Genomic DNA, 20,464 nt, shown 5'->3' with positions numbered 1-20,464 from the left:
GAAAATTCAGCCATGCGATTGGATCTCTTTTCCCGTCTCAAGTGATTGGTTAGCATTCTGAAAAGCCAGCCCTTTTCTGTGTGTGATTAGACATTTAAGAGCCGGATGGAGTTCTGCGGATGGCGATTGGCGGATTGGTGTGAGCGATGAACCCAGCCCCGTGCTTTCATTGGTTTCCCTGTTTCCTGGAAACGGAACTAAGCCGAGTTTAGAATGAAGTAAAAGGGCTGCGCAAGGGGAGGAGCTAAGCGCGCGCTTTAAGAGACTGCGCTTGCGCTTGCCAAAGGGCTCAGCGCCATTTTGTAGGGGGATATTTCCCATTTTATGCTCAGACAGGCAGGAGGAGCGACAGAGACGGGAGACGTATAGTCTGTGGGGGAGCCCCGCTGCTACGTGGATGCATCGGGCCGGTCTCGGCTTAGTCCCTGAGGACATTTATACGGTATGGACGGCTCGGGTTGGGTTTTGTGGTAAGCTTTATGTTTCTACTGAAGCTCAGAGGTCATATGAAGGCTGTGACGTTGTTATCGGCGGAGGCCATTTGCCGGGGTGACATAAGCGGGAGAGCTGCGTCACAGGAAGTGCTTGTCTGTCACAGAAACCCGACTTCCGGGTGCAGATTAACCCTTCCCTGGTCTGATATGTCACCACTCTAGGCAGGGCCTCTGTAAGGGGCCCATTGGCCCCTGGTGTGGGCAGACAATGCCAGCTTTGGCCATGTGAATAACCCTGGTCTCCTGTCAGTCGGTTCACTTATTTTATTTTTAATAATAATAATAATAATAATAAACAGTGTTTATATAGCGCCAATATATTATGCAGCGCTGTACATTAAAAAGGGTTGCAAAATACAGACAGTGACACAGGAGGAGAGTTTACAATCTAGGAGGAAATTTTATCATTTATTATCAATTTAAAGCTTATAACCTTTTGTAAATTATTGATTTCTGTTGCACTATTATTAAGGCAGCTGGAGCTCGGCGTATTTGCACCTTACTTTGAGCCTTCGACATCTGCAATCTCCCGGAGTCCTTTCCATGATCATTGGATCTCTCGGGTTAAATGTCTTCGGCCCCTTCTATTGGTTGGCTTGGGATGATGTCACTTGTACACATGTGCACGGGCATGCACGGTGCAATGTACAGAAAAAGTAGACATTCTGATAGGCGGGCTTATACTAAATTTTCACTTTTAAAGCCGGACTAAAGTAAAAACAATAAAATTACACCTTTAATCCTGCAGATCCCTCGATGGCTCGGTTCCTTCCCACCATCAGGTCATGCATTGACCTGGGATTTCTCTTCATCCCAGGGCAGAGGAATCGCCGGGCGCCGCCATCTTTGCTCTTTCAGTCTTCTTTCTTCATCACCTGATCTTGTCCTGCCCCTTCTGCGCATGCCCGAGATTAGGTAATGTGCAGAAGGAGCAGCCAGAGCCTCCCAGCATACGTAATGTAGGTATCCTGGGTGGCTTTGTGCTCCCATTAAAGTGGAAGTAAAAAAAAGACTTCAGTCCCACAGATAAGTCTGTCTGTTGTCCCAGTATCCTATCTTTAGGGCACCGCCATCTTCTCTCTTCTTCCTACATTACCCGGTGCGAGATCAGGTGATGTTGACTGGGGAAATACTTGCTGATCTCCCTGTGCATACAGATGGGCATTTTTTCCCTCTTGATGAAAGGGCTCCTTCTACATATGCTCGACCGTCCCGGGCATGCACAGAAGGAGCAGCAAAGGGCCTCTTAGGATGCGTGACATAGGAATCCTTGGAGGCTCTACGCTCCTATTCATTCTTATTTGCCTAGGCAACTATAAAAAAAAAAAAAAAAAAAAAAAAAAAAAAATCATACAAGAAAGAATAGAAGGAAGATGACTGCTCCCGGCACTGAACACAGACAGGTGAGTTTACAGGGTTTAGTTCCACTTTAACAATCTTTAAAAAATGTTAAAGTGGAACTAAACATAAAAATGAAACCGTGACCAGGTGGGTCCTTCATTGCAGCAGGAACAGACAATGTCCTATCTGCAGTAAAATAGGTTTACCTTCTGGTTCACAATTTTTGTAATTGCACTTTGCTGTCCTCACTCCATCAAGGGCATCACAATCTCCACCCAGTCATCTTCCTGGAGTATGCCATCTTGATTGGCCAGGCTGATGTAACTCTTGTGCAGAAGTTCATTCAGTTATCCACAGGGAATACCAGGATGTGCTGGGTATCACTGCAACCTTCCTGATGAAGATGGCGTTCAAGTATGCATTTTTTGCAGCAGAGACATTTACCTGCATGATCTAACTTCAGTTCTGCTGTAAAGCCTGCCTAATATTATTATTATATGTGTGTGTTAGTATTTATATAGCGCCAACATATGTGGGAGAAAACCCACGCAAACTCCATGCAGATAGTGTCCTGCCTGATGTTCACACCTGGGATCTAGTGTTGCAAAGGCTAGAGTGCTAACCACTGAGCCACTTATTTCTCCTTTTAAAATCTTTAGATCTAGGATCCTCTATACCTGCAGACCTTTTAGTTCTGCAGGTATAGAGCTAAGAACCTCAGAGGTTTACATCATGCATGGTCCAAATCTGTGAATTTGGTGAGGCCATATACAGCCTTACAGCTAACTGTTGAAGTGGGTCTGCAGTATTGGTCCCTCTGTACTTCTCTCAAGCTCAGCCGAACTTCTGAGATGAGGGGACTTCCTCTTGAAGTGTCCCCGCTATGTACTGCAGTAGTGTGTTTTATTTATTGTGCCTAAGTGATGAGTAAGATGTTGCGTTATTCTTCGCTCCTCCAGGCTTTCCTTATGACCGTATGTCTTGTAAAGCTACTGCTGACTGATCACGTCTGTCTATTGTCTTCCTGTATGATGCAGGAATAAGTTATGGTTCAATGCTGAGGTCACTAAAGGCTCACAGGACAACAGACTGGTGAGAAATGTTACCTTACTTGTCATCCCAGATAAAACATGTTTAATCCTTGCAGTGTGAAGGATTACTTATGGCAGGGGTAAAGGTTTTTTTTTTTCAGAGCTTCTTTGAAGGATAATTGTACTTGCGCACAAATGTCCATCAAAAAATGAAATCGGATCCCCTTCTAAAGAAGTCCAGATACATGGGTCTGGGTACCGCAACCTAGTGCCCCTTCAGTCACTATGGGTACTTGTAAACAATAGTGTCATCTCCTGTGTAACCAAAGAAGGTGGAAAATTTATTTCCAGAGGCAGGAATTTAGTCAAGCATGAGCTTCTAACATTATACTGTGCGATGACATTACTATTGTTTGTAACTAGCTGTATGAGTTGGAGGGGCCTAGGCCACAGTGGACAGATTTCTATAACTGGATATCCTAATAGGAGGATTTTGGAGGGGTGTAGCAAACGGATAACTGTAACACTTTTGTATACGTGTACTGTTGTCTTTGAAGTAAGGTAAACCTTTTGCAACTGAACACTACAATACTCTCCTGTCCTCGTTCTCCTGTAGGGTACAACCATCATCTTATTTTCTTGTAGATGATCTTTAGACGTCCTGACTGGCTGGGACAGAATTATGTAACATGATTCCCAGCAAGCTCTGAGGAAACTGGGAATGCTGGATATCCTGGCAGCTAAGGCTGTCCCTTAGGTTTTTGCCAGAAACATGGAGCGATCAGCCAGGATGGACATAGCCTGTCCCCTTTCTGCAATAATGACCTGACTCATCGCCTATTCCTAAAAGTGGAACATAATTATACTGCTGAAAGCAGAACTTAAGTTTCCATTAACCAAAGCCTATGTGTAGAAACTTGTAACCAATCAGAATGAGTCTTGTTTTTCTTAATTGCTTGGTTGCCCTGACTTACTGCTGAGTGGACTCTCATAGAACTCCCTACACACTGCTATTCATTCTACACTAAGTGCTTCTGGTGCCTTGGTGGTTGACTATTACGGTGTTTGTGGCCTTAAGTATGGTCTTAAACAGCCTGCTGTAAATCACTGCTGTTGCAACACCTTAATAAGTGATTTGTGTTCTTTTCAGCACCCATTAACCTACTTTTGTCACATTTTGTTTTTCCCTTAACAAAATCTATTAAATATCGGAGATGGACAGCACAAAAATCTAAAAAATAAGTGTAAAAGAAATTAACCAAACTTTTCAATTTTCTGAAGCCAAAGTCCAAAGTTGGTCTTCCCTAACCTGATTTTACCCACAGGTAAGAAATGTATTGATTTTCCTCATGGGCCTAAGGGTCACAGGATAGGTGCAAAGGGGGGGTTACTCTTAAGGGTTCTAGGACATTCATATTTGGAGACCCTGTGTATCCTTACCTCAATCCAGGTGAGCTCTGTGTATTTCTTCCAGATCTATGAAGTTATCCAGCATTAAACTTAATGAACAATCAGTATAGTTCAGAGTTCTCCCCAGGGCCTTTTAGCTGGGCGCACCACCCGGCACTTTTCAGCACCCACCCGGCTGTTTTTGGGTGGTTACTAAAGAGTTTGGTCACAATACAGGGGCTGCCACCCACCTAAAATGTCTTCCCACCCGGCTTAAAAAAAATTCTGGGTTGAGCACTGTAGTTTATCATTTAGGTTTAAGCCTAAACCATGGCTATAGAGATATTCTAGACCTACACTATGTAAGTTTCTTTTGACGTTCTCATCAGTAAATCATACAATTTGATCCTTGCCACAGACAGAAGGATTTAATGTTCACTTATCTATATTGTAATTGATATTGCCTGTACATGGTGTGTGTTTATATAGGTAGTGTAAAAAGTGTACACATCCAATGTGATGGGAGAAAAATGAGACCCCAAAAAATAACTTCAAACTTTTCCCACCCTAATGTGCCTTTTACCTGTACAATTCAATTGAAAAACAAATCAAAAGTCTGATGGACTTGTAGCATAAGTGTGCACACCTCAAATTAATACTTTGTTGATACGCCTTTTGATTTATTTACAGCATTTACTCTTCTTGGGTACACATCTGCCATCTATTAAAATAACTTTGATTAACCCCAAATAAAATTCTGCTTTCCTAGTAGGATTTTTCTGATGATACTAAGTTGCCAGCTACAGCAAAAGCTATAGTTTGCAAGGAGCTTACAAAGCATAAAAGCCACATCATTGTTAGAAGGTATCAGTCAGGAGAAGGGTATAAAACATTTCCACAGCATTAGATATAACATGGAAACACCGTGAAGACAGTAATTAAAAAAATGGAGAACATATGGGACTACAGTGCCAAGAACTGGACATCCCTCCAAAATTGATTAAAAGACAAGACAAAAACTGGTCAGGCAGGCTGCCAAGAGACCTACAGCAACACGGAAGGAGCTGCAGGAATTTCTGGCAGTACTGGTTATGTACTACATGTGACAATCTCCTGTATTCTCAATATGTCTGGACTATAGGATACTGTTGCAAGACACAATTTTTTTCTTAAAAAAAAAAAAAAAAAAAACATTTAGACCCGGCTAAAACCTGCAACAAAATACACCAAGTCTCCCAAAAGCATGTGGGAAAATGTTTTGTGGTCTGATAAGACCAAGGTTGAACTTTTTGGCCACAATTCCAAAAGGTACATTTACTAAAAGAATCCCATCCTCACGGTGATGCAAGGTGGTGGCTGTAGCGTGGTTTGGGGTTGCTTTTCTTTAGCTGGGGTTTATAGTCAAGGTGGAGGTAGTTATTGATGATACTAAAAGTTTCACTTTAAACCTTATTCTGTATGTAAAGGATAATACTATTCCCAGCAGATTTGTTTCATCCTGAACGTTTAGTTTTTTTTTTTTCGTAGTTGAAACATTTCTTTGGAATGCTCATCTTATGGGTTTGGTGCTGTGTTGTCCTTGGGCAGTGTACTCCTAAAGAATGACGGGGGAAGGGTCTGCTATGCTAGTAATTTTTTTTTACTACAAGTCATCCTGACTCTTAGGATCTGTACACATGTGCAATCATTGTCATTGGAAAGGATCTCTCATGATCCTTACTAACGACTGCACAATGCATGAGCGAGCGTTGTACATACAGTACTGTTCTGCTCCATGGAGTGGAGGGGGGAAATGACAGAGCGGCACCCCGCTGCGCTCTATCCCCCTTCACTTTGAATATTATCGTTGTTCGTCCATCGTCTGTGTATCCGCCAGGTTGTTCGTACGATGGGACGGCGAGCGATGTACACACACAAGATTCCCATCCAAAATCGGCCCTGATTATAGAACGAGAAAAATTTCACGTGTGTACCTAGCCTTACTCCTCCACCCCCTTTGTCCTTTCAGAAAAGTTGCCTGCTGACAGCTTATACCAGAATGTAAACACTTAACAAACCTCATGTTAGTTGGTAAAATAATTTATTCTGCCGATAAAGTACATATTGATGTTTAGAGTTTGACAGCAACAGAAGACTTGTAGTTTAAAGCTGCAATTGCTGAACACATTCTAAAGAAAGCTAATCGTCTGGATGTAAAAGTCATTTTTGGTTTTAGTCATGCATCTAAAACAAGCATGCAGATAATTCTTTGGAAATTGGCTGAACACCTGAACTGCCTCCACTTTCTGGGTCTCTCATTGAATGTAGTAAAGTCTGGCGATGAGAATATCTGAGGCAAGCTGTATATTTTAAATCCAGGACAGAAATGTTTTAAGTAATCTTTGGTGGGGGACTATATGTAGTTGTAGACCAGAGGTCGGCAAACTCCGCCCTTAAGGCCAGATATGGCCTAGTCGGTAGTTTGTTCTGGCTCTATGCCGGCCAGCAACCCGCGGCGGAGCTGAAACAACCTGCTGGAGCAGCATGGGCCTCCGTGTTGTGGCTCCCTTCGCTATTTACCCCGGCCGGTGTTACCACTTCCGCCACTGGGGTAAATAGGGAACATTCTTTCACCAGGAACACCCCCTGGAGGGAAATCCCTCTCCTCTGCAATGCATACGTAGGAGAGGGATTTCCCTTCGGGGCATTCCTGGTGTGGAGGCTGAACCATTAGGGAGAGACGAGAGAGAGTCCGGCCCAGTGTGCTGCTGCCTACCCCTTACATGGCCTAGTGGCCAAAAAAGTTTGCTGACCTCTGTGGTAGACTGTCATTTTTTGTCCCTTTAAATTCTGTCTGTCCAACTCCATATTTGAAAGCAAACTACAGGCCAGGATTTTAAACAAAAAAAAAAATCTGAGACTCTGACACCTAATCAAAGTTACAGTGTATTGTTAGAACTACTAAAAATATGCACAGATCCTGGTCTTTTAGGTCTGTGGTTGGGACAGCCCTGCAAAAACCCTTGTGCTCAATAAAGTGCTGCTTGATCAGGATTGTGTCCCAAGAAATCCTGTTAAGGTTGCAGTGGCAATCAAAATAAGCTTTGTGAATCCCTTATCGTTCCTTTGAGAGGGTAGAGGTTTCTCAGTGGGTATTGCTCCATGACACTCATTGCACATTTCCTGCTGAAATTGTAAAATGTAAAATTGCTGCTTGGAGCAAGGAAACTTGTTCACTCCATCAAAACATGTTACTCTATACATGGCACTTTGTGTGGTGGGGAAGGTGCTGTGTCAGTGTAATGTTGTATTCAGTGTATTTTCAATTAACTTGCACAATTTTTCAGTCTTTCTATAATTAAATCAATTTGGAACTAGCAACATCTATTAGAATTGTTGCTTCGGATGATTTCCAAAGACCTTTTTCAGCTTCAAGTTATAAGATTAAGCCCATCATGGAGTTACATAATATGCAATCCACCCAATGGCATGGAGTTAAATTGGATGTATAGTTTCTTTATATTTATATTTTTAGCTATCTTTTTAACTACTAAGAAAATTATATCTCACTATAAACGCTACTGTATGATTATGATAGTTACACAGGAAAAAGGCCAAACAGAAAACCTGTTTCCATTATCACTTCCTATTCATGATTTTAAGGAAAAGGTGCTGAGTGTTGTCTCTGAAACTGAATTTGCATTATATTTTTATGTTTTTGAAAAGTAAACTTTTTAAAAGAAAATTATATTCTCTTCTTGAAAACAACATCTTGCCTAATTTCCTGTTCGAGAAATGTGCATGTATGCGCCTATACAAATCAACATGTCTGGCTGGACAGGTTTTCAATTAAAATATTTTGCCATTTATTACCTCAAAATATGCTTCTATCCAGTCAAAACTGATATTCAGAAGATATTTTACTTGTGTCAAAAAAATAAACTTAAACAATAAATGTTCACCTAATTTTAGACAGTCCGTGTATTACAGAAGACTTAAATAAATCTAACGCAATACTTTAATGATAATAAAAGACCTTTGACTGAATCTCTTTTTTTATTTCATTCTTTAGGTTCATCTGACTGTGGACTTGTATAAGCTATGTTTGCAAATGAAGAAATTTCTATGTATTCTGCACCTACAACTGCAGTATGATTCTTGTGACCTTCCAGAGGTCAGGTAACATATAAAGTACCTTATGTTAGACAGGATTTATCTGGTATAATGTTCCTGTCTGCTCTGACTTGTAGAATTTTCTACCAGCTCTGTAAAGCTTAAGTGTACCTAGGTATTTTTTTCTCCTTGCAAAACGAACTTTTTGGATATATACAGCTGTGTTTTAATTTTCTACACAGTGTACAATTATTAGGCAAGTGAGTATTTTGACCCGATCATCATTTTTATGCATATATTCCAACTCCAAACTGTATAAACTTAATGCTTAGTGGATTGAAGCATATCAGGTGATGTGTGGCTTAAGGAGATCAACACCCTATATCAAAGTGTTCCAGTATTTAGAAGACTGTCTTTCTTAAAGGAATGGTACATGACTAAGTCTTGATGATTTAGTCCATGGTTAAGTCCATGATTTTTATGCAGGACAATGCATCCGTTAAAGTGCTCCACTGTGTGGCTAGCCAGTTAGGGACTTAGGCTTAGTCTACACGGACTGTTTCCCCAACGTTTAACCTGAGGCTTTTAAAGCCCCATGCATTATATTATGGGTTAATCTACACCAGGACGTTTCCTTGAGGCATGTTCATGGCATTTATCTCAAACGTTGCTTGCAACGTTTAAAAAAATAAAAAAAATAAAAATAAACCTGTGAGTTAATGCTGGTTGATTTCAATGGGATGTTTTCCCGTGTTTTTAAACACTTAATATGCAAATATATTTAAAAAATACAGGGAAACGCAGAAATTTTAAAGGCAAGCTTTAAAACGCTAATAAAAGTGCATATAAATGTAATAGGAACGTTTACATGCGTTTTTAAAAAACATCCATGCAGACCCAGCCTTAAAGATGAAAGAATGCCCCCCTTCCTCACCTGACCTAAACTCTACTGAGAACCTGTGTGCCCTTTATCGGGAGTTTGGGTGGAAAGGAATGATACACCTCTCTGAAAAGTGTCTGGAAAGTTGTGGGTACTACTGCACAAAAAGTTGATCATCAACTGATCACGAAACTGACAGACTCCAGGAAGGCGTAGGACTATTATTGAGAAGCGTTGGCTATATTAGACACTAATTTTTGTTTTTTGTACACTTTGAGTTGTTTAATATACTCCCTTTACAGATGAAAATTTTTGCTTGCGCAAAAATTGTGCACACAAATGTATTCCTGTGAGAATGCTCACACGCCATTTAATTTTTAAAACCATTCAGGTTTATAAACATTTAGATTGCTTGATAACATACTCCATAATAAATTGAATCCTCAAAATATTCACTTGCTAAATAAGTGTGCACACAGTGCTGTTTAGTTGATTCCTTGTATGGTCTTGTGTGATGCTTGGCTATTTATTCATGTATTGGCAGTTTTCTGCTTTTAGGGCAGAAAAAAAAGTAGCTGTTGGACTCTGTACCCTTTCATATTGTGAAAAAGGGTTAATTACTTTGCTTTAATGTACTGTCTACAATTGTAGATGTCATTGTTTTAATTTATTTTGTGCATGTTTAATAAAGTTATTTAGAATAATTTTTATAGTATGACCACTACTAAACCTTTCTGATTTGGAGCAGTTGTAAAGCCATTTATAGAAGCAGTTTGGGCAAAATGTCAATGAGATGTAATGTCATATTTTTTTAAGTGATACCAATAAACTTCACAATTTTTTTCACCAGAGGTGTTGTGTTGTGTGGACTTTCTGTGCATAAACTTTGTTGCTTATCAAATGGTATGAATAATTCATTGTAACCACTGCTGTTCATCTTGGTGGAGTGCTGAGTTCTTTGTCTTGCTATGAGACTTGTATGAGACCATAAAACCCTGTGTGATAATAGGGAAAACAGGCTGTTATCTTTTATCTGGGGAGGCTCAAAGTGTGAGCTTCTTTATGAGCTTCAGATGGCAAGCTACTGTCTTACTATTGGCATTACTTCAGCTTGTTGGGTTGGTACCTAAATGTGCAGGCTTTGTGTATAGGAACCAGTCAGATGTTGGCTGCCGGACAGATATTTTTACATGTGCCTTGATAACTTTTCATGTTGTACTGGGCAGACATAGGGAGGAGGTAAGACTGAGAACTCTGAGAGAATAACTTTACATTTATAGGGCTTTTCACAGTTCACCGTTTGCCACATCTCCCTTCTGTACCTGCAAAACACAAAGCTAAGGAGGGACATGTAAAAATGTTGCATGTGTATAAGCAATAACTTTCCTAAAGTGGAACCAAACTCTGTCAATACTCGCTTGTCCCTGTGTTGTTACAGGCCACTGTAACTCTTTACTCCTTTATCCTAATACTTGACCACTTTGATTAGCCAGGCTAGCATTATATAATTTAGGGAGTTCCCATTCCTGGCACCTGCATGGGAATCCAGGATTGCTGTTTATCCATGGCAACAAACGATGAATTCTGATTGTGCAGCTCCCAACCGGATGGCCATCAGGCAGGTAAGAATAGCTATTGCAGAAATGACAAAACATGTCCCATGCTGCAATAAACACCTGCTTGATTGCCGATTTTGAAAGTGGGACATACTTCTCTTGAAGGCTGTCCCAAGAATGTTTAATCAGTAGTAACAATTACCTACTGGCCAGTTTTCACTTGCAATTTTTCTAAAATAAACAGGTCCAAAAGGAAAGCAGCTAACTTATCCTAAATCTGTTTCCAATCAGATGTGTTAAGAACAATCTCATATATACAAGTCACATCTTGTGTGCAATCCATCAAATCCAAGAAAAACCTTATACACGTGGACACAGCGTTTTTGAGATCTCTGATCAGCTGCCAATCAAAAAAACCAATTGGTCTTCCCAGCGCAAAATTGGCAGCAGATCTGCTTGTGTGCGCTAGTCCTTGGGATCCTGAAACTTAAGTGTTTTAGGGAGCATTGTCTTTTATTTTAGTTACTTCTAAAGCCAAACACTGATCTTTATCAATTAATAAAGTGGCATATTGATGAACAAAAAGGAAACTAAGGTATAGCGCATGTTCTCATAAAGTATACTCGGGCCCCATCATGGCTTTTATGACGGTGACTCAAATGTTTTCTGTATTAACGTCTGTCAGCGATTAACATGTCTGATCTAAAACCCAAATGTTTCCTTTGTAGTATAAAGGACTAGTAAGAGGTTTCTCACGCTACTTTTTTAAATTTATTGTTTAAAAATACTCCCTACTTGGGAAAAAATGGTTAATGGACCGCATACAGGATTAATAGTCTCATACAGGATCTGAAAAGTTAGAGAAGCATGGAATGCTTGTTTCCATCTGCACAGGCATGTGAAAGGTTTGGCTGAATGAAAAAAAATCCAGTTACTGATGGTACAATTGTAAGGCGGTAATATTTAGATGCCTAAATTACTTTTAAACTGTAAGTTTGTCTTTTACTTAACCTTGGCATATGTCTTCAATTGACTTTAACACTTAGGCTGGTTGCAAACCTGTGGTCCATTCTGTTGCAATATGGTAAAGCAGCCAAGAAATGTTACTGTAAATATCTCCAGTCTAATTAAATCTGCAACTTTAAAACTATTATCCTGCCATAACAAGGGGGCTTGTTCAGAGTGATACTTCTCAAGTCCTAAAAATTTCTAGTTTGTTGTACTGGCCCACATTGACATGATTAAAAAACGTATGTATGAGTGCATGCATGTAGATGGGATGTATCTACTTATACACTGTGGATAATCATCAAACACAACAGTTGTTAGTGTGTCGAAGCACTAATAAGTTGCTTAATTTCAGTTAAACATGCTTCACAATTCTGCATCCTATTAAAGAATATTTTTACTGTGCGCTACGTTAACATGTGATACATTTGGCTCTGCAACTCTTTAAACCCCTTTTTATAATCTGTGCTACAAAATATTTTTTTCCCTTCTGCTTTTTTTTTATCTTTGCTTCCTGGCTAAAATTACATGTTCAGATGTCTGTTGGGTTATCATGTGACAACTTGTTTCCTTGATATGTACCTGTGACTTTAAAATGTAGCCAATTGTTTCATGTGGATCCCTGGGGAACTTTCCCTTAGTCAAAGGCATCTTGTTGCTGACAGCTGATTTTTCTGTGGTCTGCTTTTTGCTATACATGGTAAGGAAGTGGGATGGCTCACGACAGGAAATGGAGATGTGTGTTCATACAGGTCAAGTAACACAGTGTACACAACCTAGTGTCATGTCTTCTAGGCTTTTATTGTCCTCAGTTTTACTAAAAACACTTTTTTTTTTGCCAATTCTTTTGTACTTTTATCATTTTCCCTTATACCCCATTATCACTTCTTCCTTTATATTTTAGATGTATTTAAAGGTGGCTACATACCAACTTACTATAGCTTATCCATATACTTACGTATAGCTTCTTGCTGCTCCTTGCTCTTGGTAGCATATCTTGTCATCTGAGTTTGCGGTTACTGAAAACTTTAGTAAAAAAAAAAAAAAAAATTAAACATATTTGTATTTCTAACTTCTTTGCATTTACCTTTTAGAGATCTCTACATCTATCACATGGCAGCAGTGGAATTTTATTGACCTAAGTTAAAGAAAATTTTGCAAATTATAGCAACAGGTGCGTGTCCTTCTTCCCAGCCCACTTCTTATCATGTACTCTCCTATTCTTCAGTTCATTACCCCTCTGTTCAACACTAGAGAATGAGGAAAGGTTTTTCACCCAAAATTTTACCACTGAGGCTTGGATCTCTATACAAACAGAATGTTGTGGAGGAGCCTAAATGGTGCTTGGTTAATTTAAAAGTGTAACTACAGCTCTCTGCACAAGGACTGGATGAGGTGCTCACACTCATTGGAGCGCATCTAAAACAGTTTTATTTATTAAAACAGGCTTTAAACATTCTTAATTCTAATCCCCAAATGGGTGAGAAGTACATCTGTGCCTTTTTTCTTTTAGTGCTGCCCACTAGGCTGTGCAGCCCAATCCAACAGTAGTCACTGTGTTTCCCCTGCACAGAGCTGCACATTTGCACAGTATTTTCTTGTGGTAGCCTCATTGAGACGGTGAGAACTTAATAAAGATAAATAGTACAATGTTTAGTTGCCCTTAAAATATTTTAAAGTTTGATCAATCCAAAATCCAAATTATTGCAATAAACAATTTGCATTGTGTCCTAAAATATTGGCTTGTTTTAGGTATTTTTCCATAAAAATTAATCTACCTGTAAAGCCAAAAAATCCTGTGTAAGCTTCCAGTTTCTCTGGTTAGAAATTACACAGCGCTGAGAACAAATGCCCCTCCACCCCTTCCTTACATGTGAGTGTAATGTTCCAAACATAAACCCATGTCTGTTTTATTCTTTGTCCAAACCCTTGGCATTAGCAGTTGTTCCGCACAGCTTGGCCTGCATGTACAGTGGAGAAATTGTAAAGACATGAAAAAGCAAGAAATGGATTTGTATATAATTCAGGCACTTTACATTCTGTAGCTGTTCTTTTGTATAGCCCCACTTTTTATCCTTTTCCACATTGGTGTGGAGGTGCAAGTTCTCACTGGGCACTGGTCTGTTTTTAGAGCTTACACCCTGGGAACACAATTGTAATACAATAATAAGAAGCAGGAGTGGGTGCCTCTGATTATGACCAAATACTGATAAGCTTCTGGCTGGCCAGGAGATTGGAAGGTGCCAAGGCATGGTTACATGTTCATGATTTTCTGCTTCTTATCAGAAGTTATGATTCCCTTTTAGACAGCCAAACTTCAGGTTTTAGTACAGGTTCTTTTAATCTGTAAAGGCTAGATGTAGGAATGAAAATGATGGGAATGTTCTCCCCCTGTGACAGCTGCTAGACAGCAGAACAAGCTTACTGGTACTTATTTAAACCACAGACAAGCAAATTTTCATTTAGTGTGGCTTGCTTGAAGAGTATTTTGTTGTATGGCATTCATAGTGTTGCTTTTTTCATAGCTGTACACGTCCCACACTTGAAACTCTGCATATCTAATACTGGAGTCATGTAATATTTGTTCTTCACCGAAGTTGAACTGAGTGCCATGTGATTAATGAGTTATTGTTTTACTTCACTCTTTTGCAGAGAAAATCTAATAATCCAACCTAAAAGTTGAATAGCTGGTTCTTGGAATAGTACAGCTTGACCTTCCAGCTCTGTCATGTCCATGCTCAGTTCTGTTTCTGGAGTTCTTGCCTTCTCCCAGGTTTGGGGTCTTCATTACTTTTACAAATTAGGATTCTGTATCTGCAGCATATGTGCTCTGGAGTTACTTTGTCCCAATACAGAATGGTGCTGTATTTTGGAGCTTTGCATGCACCCACACATACAGTCTGTACTGTCATTAAAAAGGACTGATGTCTGCATGCTTGAGTTCACCTTAATGCTGTGCAGGCAGCTCAAACTCTGATAAAAATCAGGCTGAATTAGGAAGAAAAAAATGTAGGCACTTTCGGTCAACCAATTGCCATATCTACTCTATTATGGAAAAAGATTATGACACCTCAAAATTTAATAACATGCAGTGACATCAGATGCAAGACCATCTGCATCCAAAAGCTGCTATCTTTGCTGAATCTAGGTGCCAGGAGTAGTGCCAGTCACTACATAACAAAAAGCCACCAGGAGCAGGGAAAATGTGTTTTTTTTTTTTTTTTTTTTTTGGCATTTTCTCGAGCTGATTATCTTGGCGTGGAAGCAGCGAACTGGGAGACCTTTGATTCCAATATATGCGGCTTTTTTTTTTCTTCCTCTTGTAGGAGGGGGAACATGTTGTATGTGCAGATTCTTTGTGAATGCAGCCATGGCTGCCTGGAAAATAAACTCCACATGTCCCTAGTGTGACTGTAATCAGGGCTGTGATTACGTGTGTGTATCCTTGTTGCTGTATTGATCAGAACATAGAAAACTTGCCAATTGCTATACAAGTTGTGCCAGCATAAGTTTTAATTTTAATTTTTTTCTAAGGTATGCTGTTCATGTATAGTTGTTATATGAATAGAGTTGATCTGATATAAAACAATGCTGCCTCGTCTGTGGTTTCCATGTTTCAACCACATGTCTGAGTTGCAGCAAAAACTGTCATTTAAGTGTACGTGCAAATATAAAACTTCTTCAATCATGGCACAGTTAGGCACTTCTCAAGTTGATTTGCGTCACTGAAATAATCCCATAAATGTACATCTTCAGACCAAACTGAAAGCTGGTAAATACATAGGCAAGCAGGAAACATGTAGTGGGAGTGAGTACGTTCTAGTCAAATAGACTTGGAGCTTGGAACTGCTTTAGTTTTATTCAGGGTACTTAATGCATTTTGTTAACAATATTGACTTAGTGTAGCTAAATCTAAAATGTTTGCTTACTTTCTATTAATTTTCTTTATGCCTTTGTTTAATGATCCTGCCAGAGCATTTCCCTGGACTTTCTGTGACAACACTCACTCCCAGGGTTTTGCAGTGGCATTGTCACCTAATTAATCAAACTTCAGATCAGCTCTTCAGTGAATGTGCTAATACCGTAGACGTGTGTCCACCCCACTGCAGTAGTGTGAAGCATCATGGGAGGTGTAATCCCAGTATTATCTGGTAATGTCACTGCAAAGGCCTATCTGCCATGGCTATGATGGGCGCATACATACCCAGAGTTGCAAGTTCTAGCTGAAGTGTGAATGCCACGCATGATTTACTGTAGAAATCCTTCCTTTGTTCTTTTCCCAAAAGGTTTAGATTTACTTTTGTTTTATACAAGCAATCCTTTTTAAAATGTTCAATTGGATTTTTGATGTAGTTTAGTTACTTTCAAATACCTGTGATAGACACCACAGGAATTTCATTTATCACGTCTGCTGTCATGAAGCTGCCAAACAGCTTTGAACTCTGATGCTGGAAGGAAGTAAATTATTAACTGCCAATCCTAGGTTTATTTTTTCCATTCCTTACATTGAAGCCGTCTGCATAGTGAACGCTTGGATAGCGCGGCTTTAAAGTAACTCTAAATTTCTGTACAATGCATTTTAAAAAATGTTCTTCAATTAACATTAAAAAATGTGCAGAAATGATGAAATAAATTGAGTGCTTTTTCACACCTATACTTCTCATATTAGATTTAAAATAACATATTGAATACTTTTGAGCGGGGTTCCTCCAAAGGTTACTGGGGGTTCCTTATTCAATGAGCATGTGGAGCCTCTCGGGTCAGTTTAAATGACGCCAATGATTTTTTTGGCTATCTGTAAGGTTGACATTCTTCTCACTGGCCAGCGATGTGAGAGACATTCATCCTATTGACCACCACAGTAATCTGTGAGCTGAAGGTTATTTCAAGGGTTCCCCAATGTTAAAAAGATAGAGAGCCCAGATTGAAAGGATTACTGATAAGGTTAAGGTGGAACTAATGTTCCAGATTTAAGGACAATCAGACATGTAGTCATTGTAGAAAGGGACAGGTAATGTCCCTCTTGCAATTTTCTCTACCTGACTGCTCTGGGTATCTGGCAAAAAAGCTGAGCTGCGCCTATTCGTCAAACAGGAAAAAGCTGCTTTAGTTGCTAGGATACCCAGCAATCTCATCTTCCCTTATGCATGACGGGAACTAATGAACTCCTGTGCGCCTGCGCAAGAGTTACATCATTCTGGCCTGTCCAACCATGATGGCCAAAGATTGTCTCCAGGAAGAGAAGAAGTGAGAAGATGGTCTGGCCCCTGACAGAACAGGGAGAGGTAAGAATAGCAGGTTTAGTTCAGTTTTAAATCCATATTTTTTGTTTGTTTTTATAAAGCTGTATTTGTGCTCCCAAAAAAAAGGGACAACGCAGGAGGGAAAAAAACAGCCCCTCCAAATTAGGGACAGCTGGGATGTATGGTTGTAGACATGTTGGGTATGATCATTAGGAACTAATTGTGGCCTTCTATTTATTGCCTTAGATCCATGTCAACTCTTACATCATCCGGATAGGGCAGACTATCGACCAAAGCGCCCCACACCTAAAGTTTTGGTATTGTAGTGCCAACTCTGCCCACTTTGGTTGATCAGACACATGACTAGCAGTAAAGTTAAAGAGGGGGAAGATTTACATACCATGCACAGACTGAAAGCCTGGCAATCTGGGTGAATGTTTTCTTGAGAACATATATTTATATTTATATATATATATATATATATATATATATATATATATATATATATATATATATATATATATATATATATATAATATATTCAAGCCTTGTTGCCTGGTTTGTGGCATGTTTTAGCGGTGTGTTTTGCTGAGGTGCTTCAAGGATGTCATATATGGAAATATTGGCTTCCCTGCTGTGTGTACTATTCTCAGACAACACATGTAGAGAGTTGGGATTATTGGGACAGCTACTGGAAAGAGGTTAAATCCAGGGTCATGAGAGGATTCATATACATACAGAGAGAACAGCTGATTGCCTCGTGCTGTAGGGTTGTCCTTGTTCTGTAGGGTTGTCCTTCTTGTTCTGTAGGGTTGTCCTTTCTGTTCTTACTCGGGGAAATATTGAAGAAGCAGTTTTTTGTTTTGTTTTTTTTTTCTCCTTATACTTGTGTGTTCAGGCAATCGTAACTGCAAATGTCAAATCTACTGGGCTCGCTGTTTTTACACTTGCAAGAAAAAGAGCGGGGGACGAAAGTTTAGCAAAGAACACATCCTCCATGTCTGGTGCTTCAAAATTGTAACTGTAAAATTAGAAAACCCAAAGAAATGGTAGAAGGGTGAGTTTGTCATCTCTCAGTCTTACTGACATTGCTGATAAGTACTACGTATTGTTTTTTTTGGCTTAAAAAAAAAAAAAAAACTCACTTTACTTAAAGGAAGTGGGTGATCCCCTTCCTATATATAAAGGCTGTGATTCTCTTAAGTCTAGGGTGAAGATAATAGGAGGAACATTTATCTTATTACTCACTTCCCCCTGCATCCAGAACTCTTCTCTGCATTGTACTTGATGATAATGTCAGAATTAGAAGTGGCCAGAGGACCTGCTTTGTGCGACTAGTCATGAGACTGGGAAAAAGTGGGGAGAATGCCACCTTGACATAGGAATAAGGTAATTAATGCCTCTTTCACGATCCTTTAAAACGACTGACTGATGCATGAACGAGCACTGTATATACAGTGCAGTTTCCCTCTATGGAGGGGGGAGAACGATGGAGCAGTACCCTGCTGCGCTTTCTCCCCTTCACGTTCGACAACAAGCATTGTACACATGCAAGATTCTCATCGGATATCAGCCCTGAGCCAATTATCAGACTAGAATCATTGCACATGTGTATGTAGCCTTGGGATAAATGACCAATCCACCATTAATATATTGGGTGTAGAGGACACCCTTATCGTGTAAAATATCATGGGGCACCATTTGTGGTCCATAGGACTACAGATGATGTGTCAGTGACTGTCTGACTGTCTAATTTTCAAGTCAGGCGATGCAGGGTGACATTTATTCCATTTTTACTTCACCTACCACCACCATCAGGACTTCTGCTATTTTGGAATTGGTCTGATGTACTAAAGAAGCTGAGAATCTAAACATCTTGGTAAGATGAATTAGATGAAGTATTCCTAACACCTTAAGTAAATCGGCCTCGGTGGCTAAAGGCATATGACTTAGTTAAATGATTTATCTTTCCAACCTGTGTCTCAATACCCCTTCTCAATTACCACTAGTATATATTTACTACTCCAGTAGCTGGGGTAAAATACCTGCTATTTCTTGCTATGAAGGAGCATGTGACAGCTCTGTGATTCAAATGGCTTAGAGCTTGTATAATTTTTTTTTTCCAGTTGCTGAATGGAATGGTGGGGAGTAAAAGAAAGGTGAGCATGAGCGATTGGTCAGGTCTGGATTATAGTAAAGTAGCTGCTTCGCATTTTGCAATATACCATATAAGTTAACCAGATGTTTACCTTGCCAACCCAAGGGATTGCTGTGCATGTCACAGTGGTGACATCACAAACCCAGGAAAGTAATTTTGTAACTGGTATTTGCTTTTCTTTATCCAGATTTTTGAAAGGCAGATGTACAACGGCTACAAGGAAGTGAATGACATCTAAAAGCTGGGTGTAAAAATGTCTAGATCTGCCCCTTCATGGAGCTCTCTAAAACATTTTGGAAAAAATTTGGGTATTTATCGCGGTTTGTGTCTCTCGTTAACATTTCCCCTTTCTTTGTGACATTACAAGGTTCACTTAACAGAAATATTAAGGAATCTCCCTAACCTAAATTTGCATTTAAAAAAAAATCCTGAAAAGCATGCTAAACCTTTTTTTTTTTTTTTTTTTACCAAGGCTTGGAGTATCTATAAATTCTTTGTGTTCAGACATTGTTTCAGTCGTTTTTCCAGTGCTGCCACGTGCATGCAAGCATTTTCTGTGCTGCTGCTGTGACTCTTACAGCTATTGTTGGTATGTGGTTTGACCGGCAGTTACACAGAATACATTTCACATGCAAAGTGCTGCTTAGTGTTCCACTCATGCACAGCGTATTCCCCAGACAGCTCTAGGCAGTCTTGCATTTATGTGTAAGTGCAGATTAGAACTATGCAGTGGAAAGGCAAGTACAAACCGCATTTACTATTTTCTCCTTCGTGTTTTGTTAGTGACCATATGATCTGCACACAATTTAGCCTTGAGGTTCTGTGTCCTGCTCTAACTTGATCATGTAGTTTGCCTTCCATGTCTGCTTCTATCTCAGCCAGGTTCACAGCTTTCCATACAATTGACAGTTGTAGGATCCTGTAATGTGTGACTGGTCTTAGAAAACTGTGTAAATGATTGTAAGCTCTTCGGGGCAGGGTCCTCTCCTCCTGTGTCACTGTCTGTATCTGTCTGTCATTTGCAACTCCTATTTAATTTACAGTGCTGCATAATATGTTGGCGCTATATAAATCCTCTTTCATAATAAATTAAAATCATCAATCAATAAATAAGAATTGTCTTAGAATGGAACTTTCACACACAAACAAATTCACCTTCACCTGTAAAAAGCTTTCAGTTCATCTGCAAATGGAGCCCAGCAGCTCCTGCATTCACGGTTCTGTCCATCTCCCCCATGTTCTTTCTCCCTGGTTCTTCCTCACATAACTCAA

At 39.7% G+C, this 20,464-nt stretch overlaps 2 long non-coding RNA genes across 3 annotated transcripts; both read left to right on the top strand.

Moving 5' to 3' along the window:
* The first annotated feature begins 169 nt into the window (after positions 1 to 169).
* On the top strand, positions 170 to 10,078 carry LOC140342214 (uncharacterized). 2 transcript variants are annotated; one of them, XR_011923017.1, is made up of 2 exons: positions 170 to 442; positions 8,307 to 10,078. It is a non-coding gene; the product is annotated as an uncharacterized lncRNA (long non-coding RNA). The 2 variants fall into 2 exon arrangements; XR_011923018.1 differs by having other exon boundaries at positions 170 to 470.
* Positions 10,079 to 17,894: 7,816 nt separating this feature from the next.
* Positions 17,895 to 19,636, top strand: LOC140342695 (uncharacterized). The gene is made up of 4 exons (XR_011923128.1): positions 17,895 to 18,091; positions 18,244 to 18,423; positions 19,161 to 19,193; positions 19,380 to 19,636. It is a non-coding gene; the product is annotated as an uncharacterized lncRNA (long non-coding RNA).
* The last annotated feature ends 828 nt before the right edge of the window (positions 19,637 to 20,464 follow it).

Source organism: Pyxicephalus adspersus, chromosome 12 (genome assembly GCF_032062135.1).
Source record: "Pyxicephalus adspersus chromosome 12, UCB_Pads_2.0, whole genome shotgun sequence".
NCBI lineage: Eukaryota > Metazoa > Chordata > Amphibia > Anura > Pyxicephalidae > Pyxicephalus > Pyxicephalus adspersus.
This window is presented reverse-complemented; position numbering and strand designations above follow the sequence as displayed.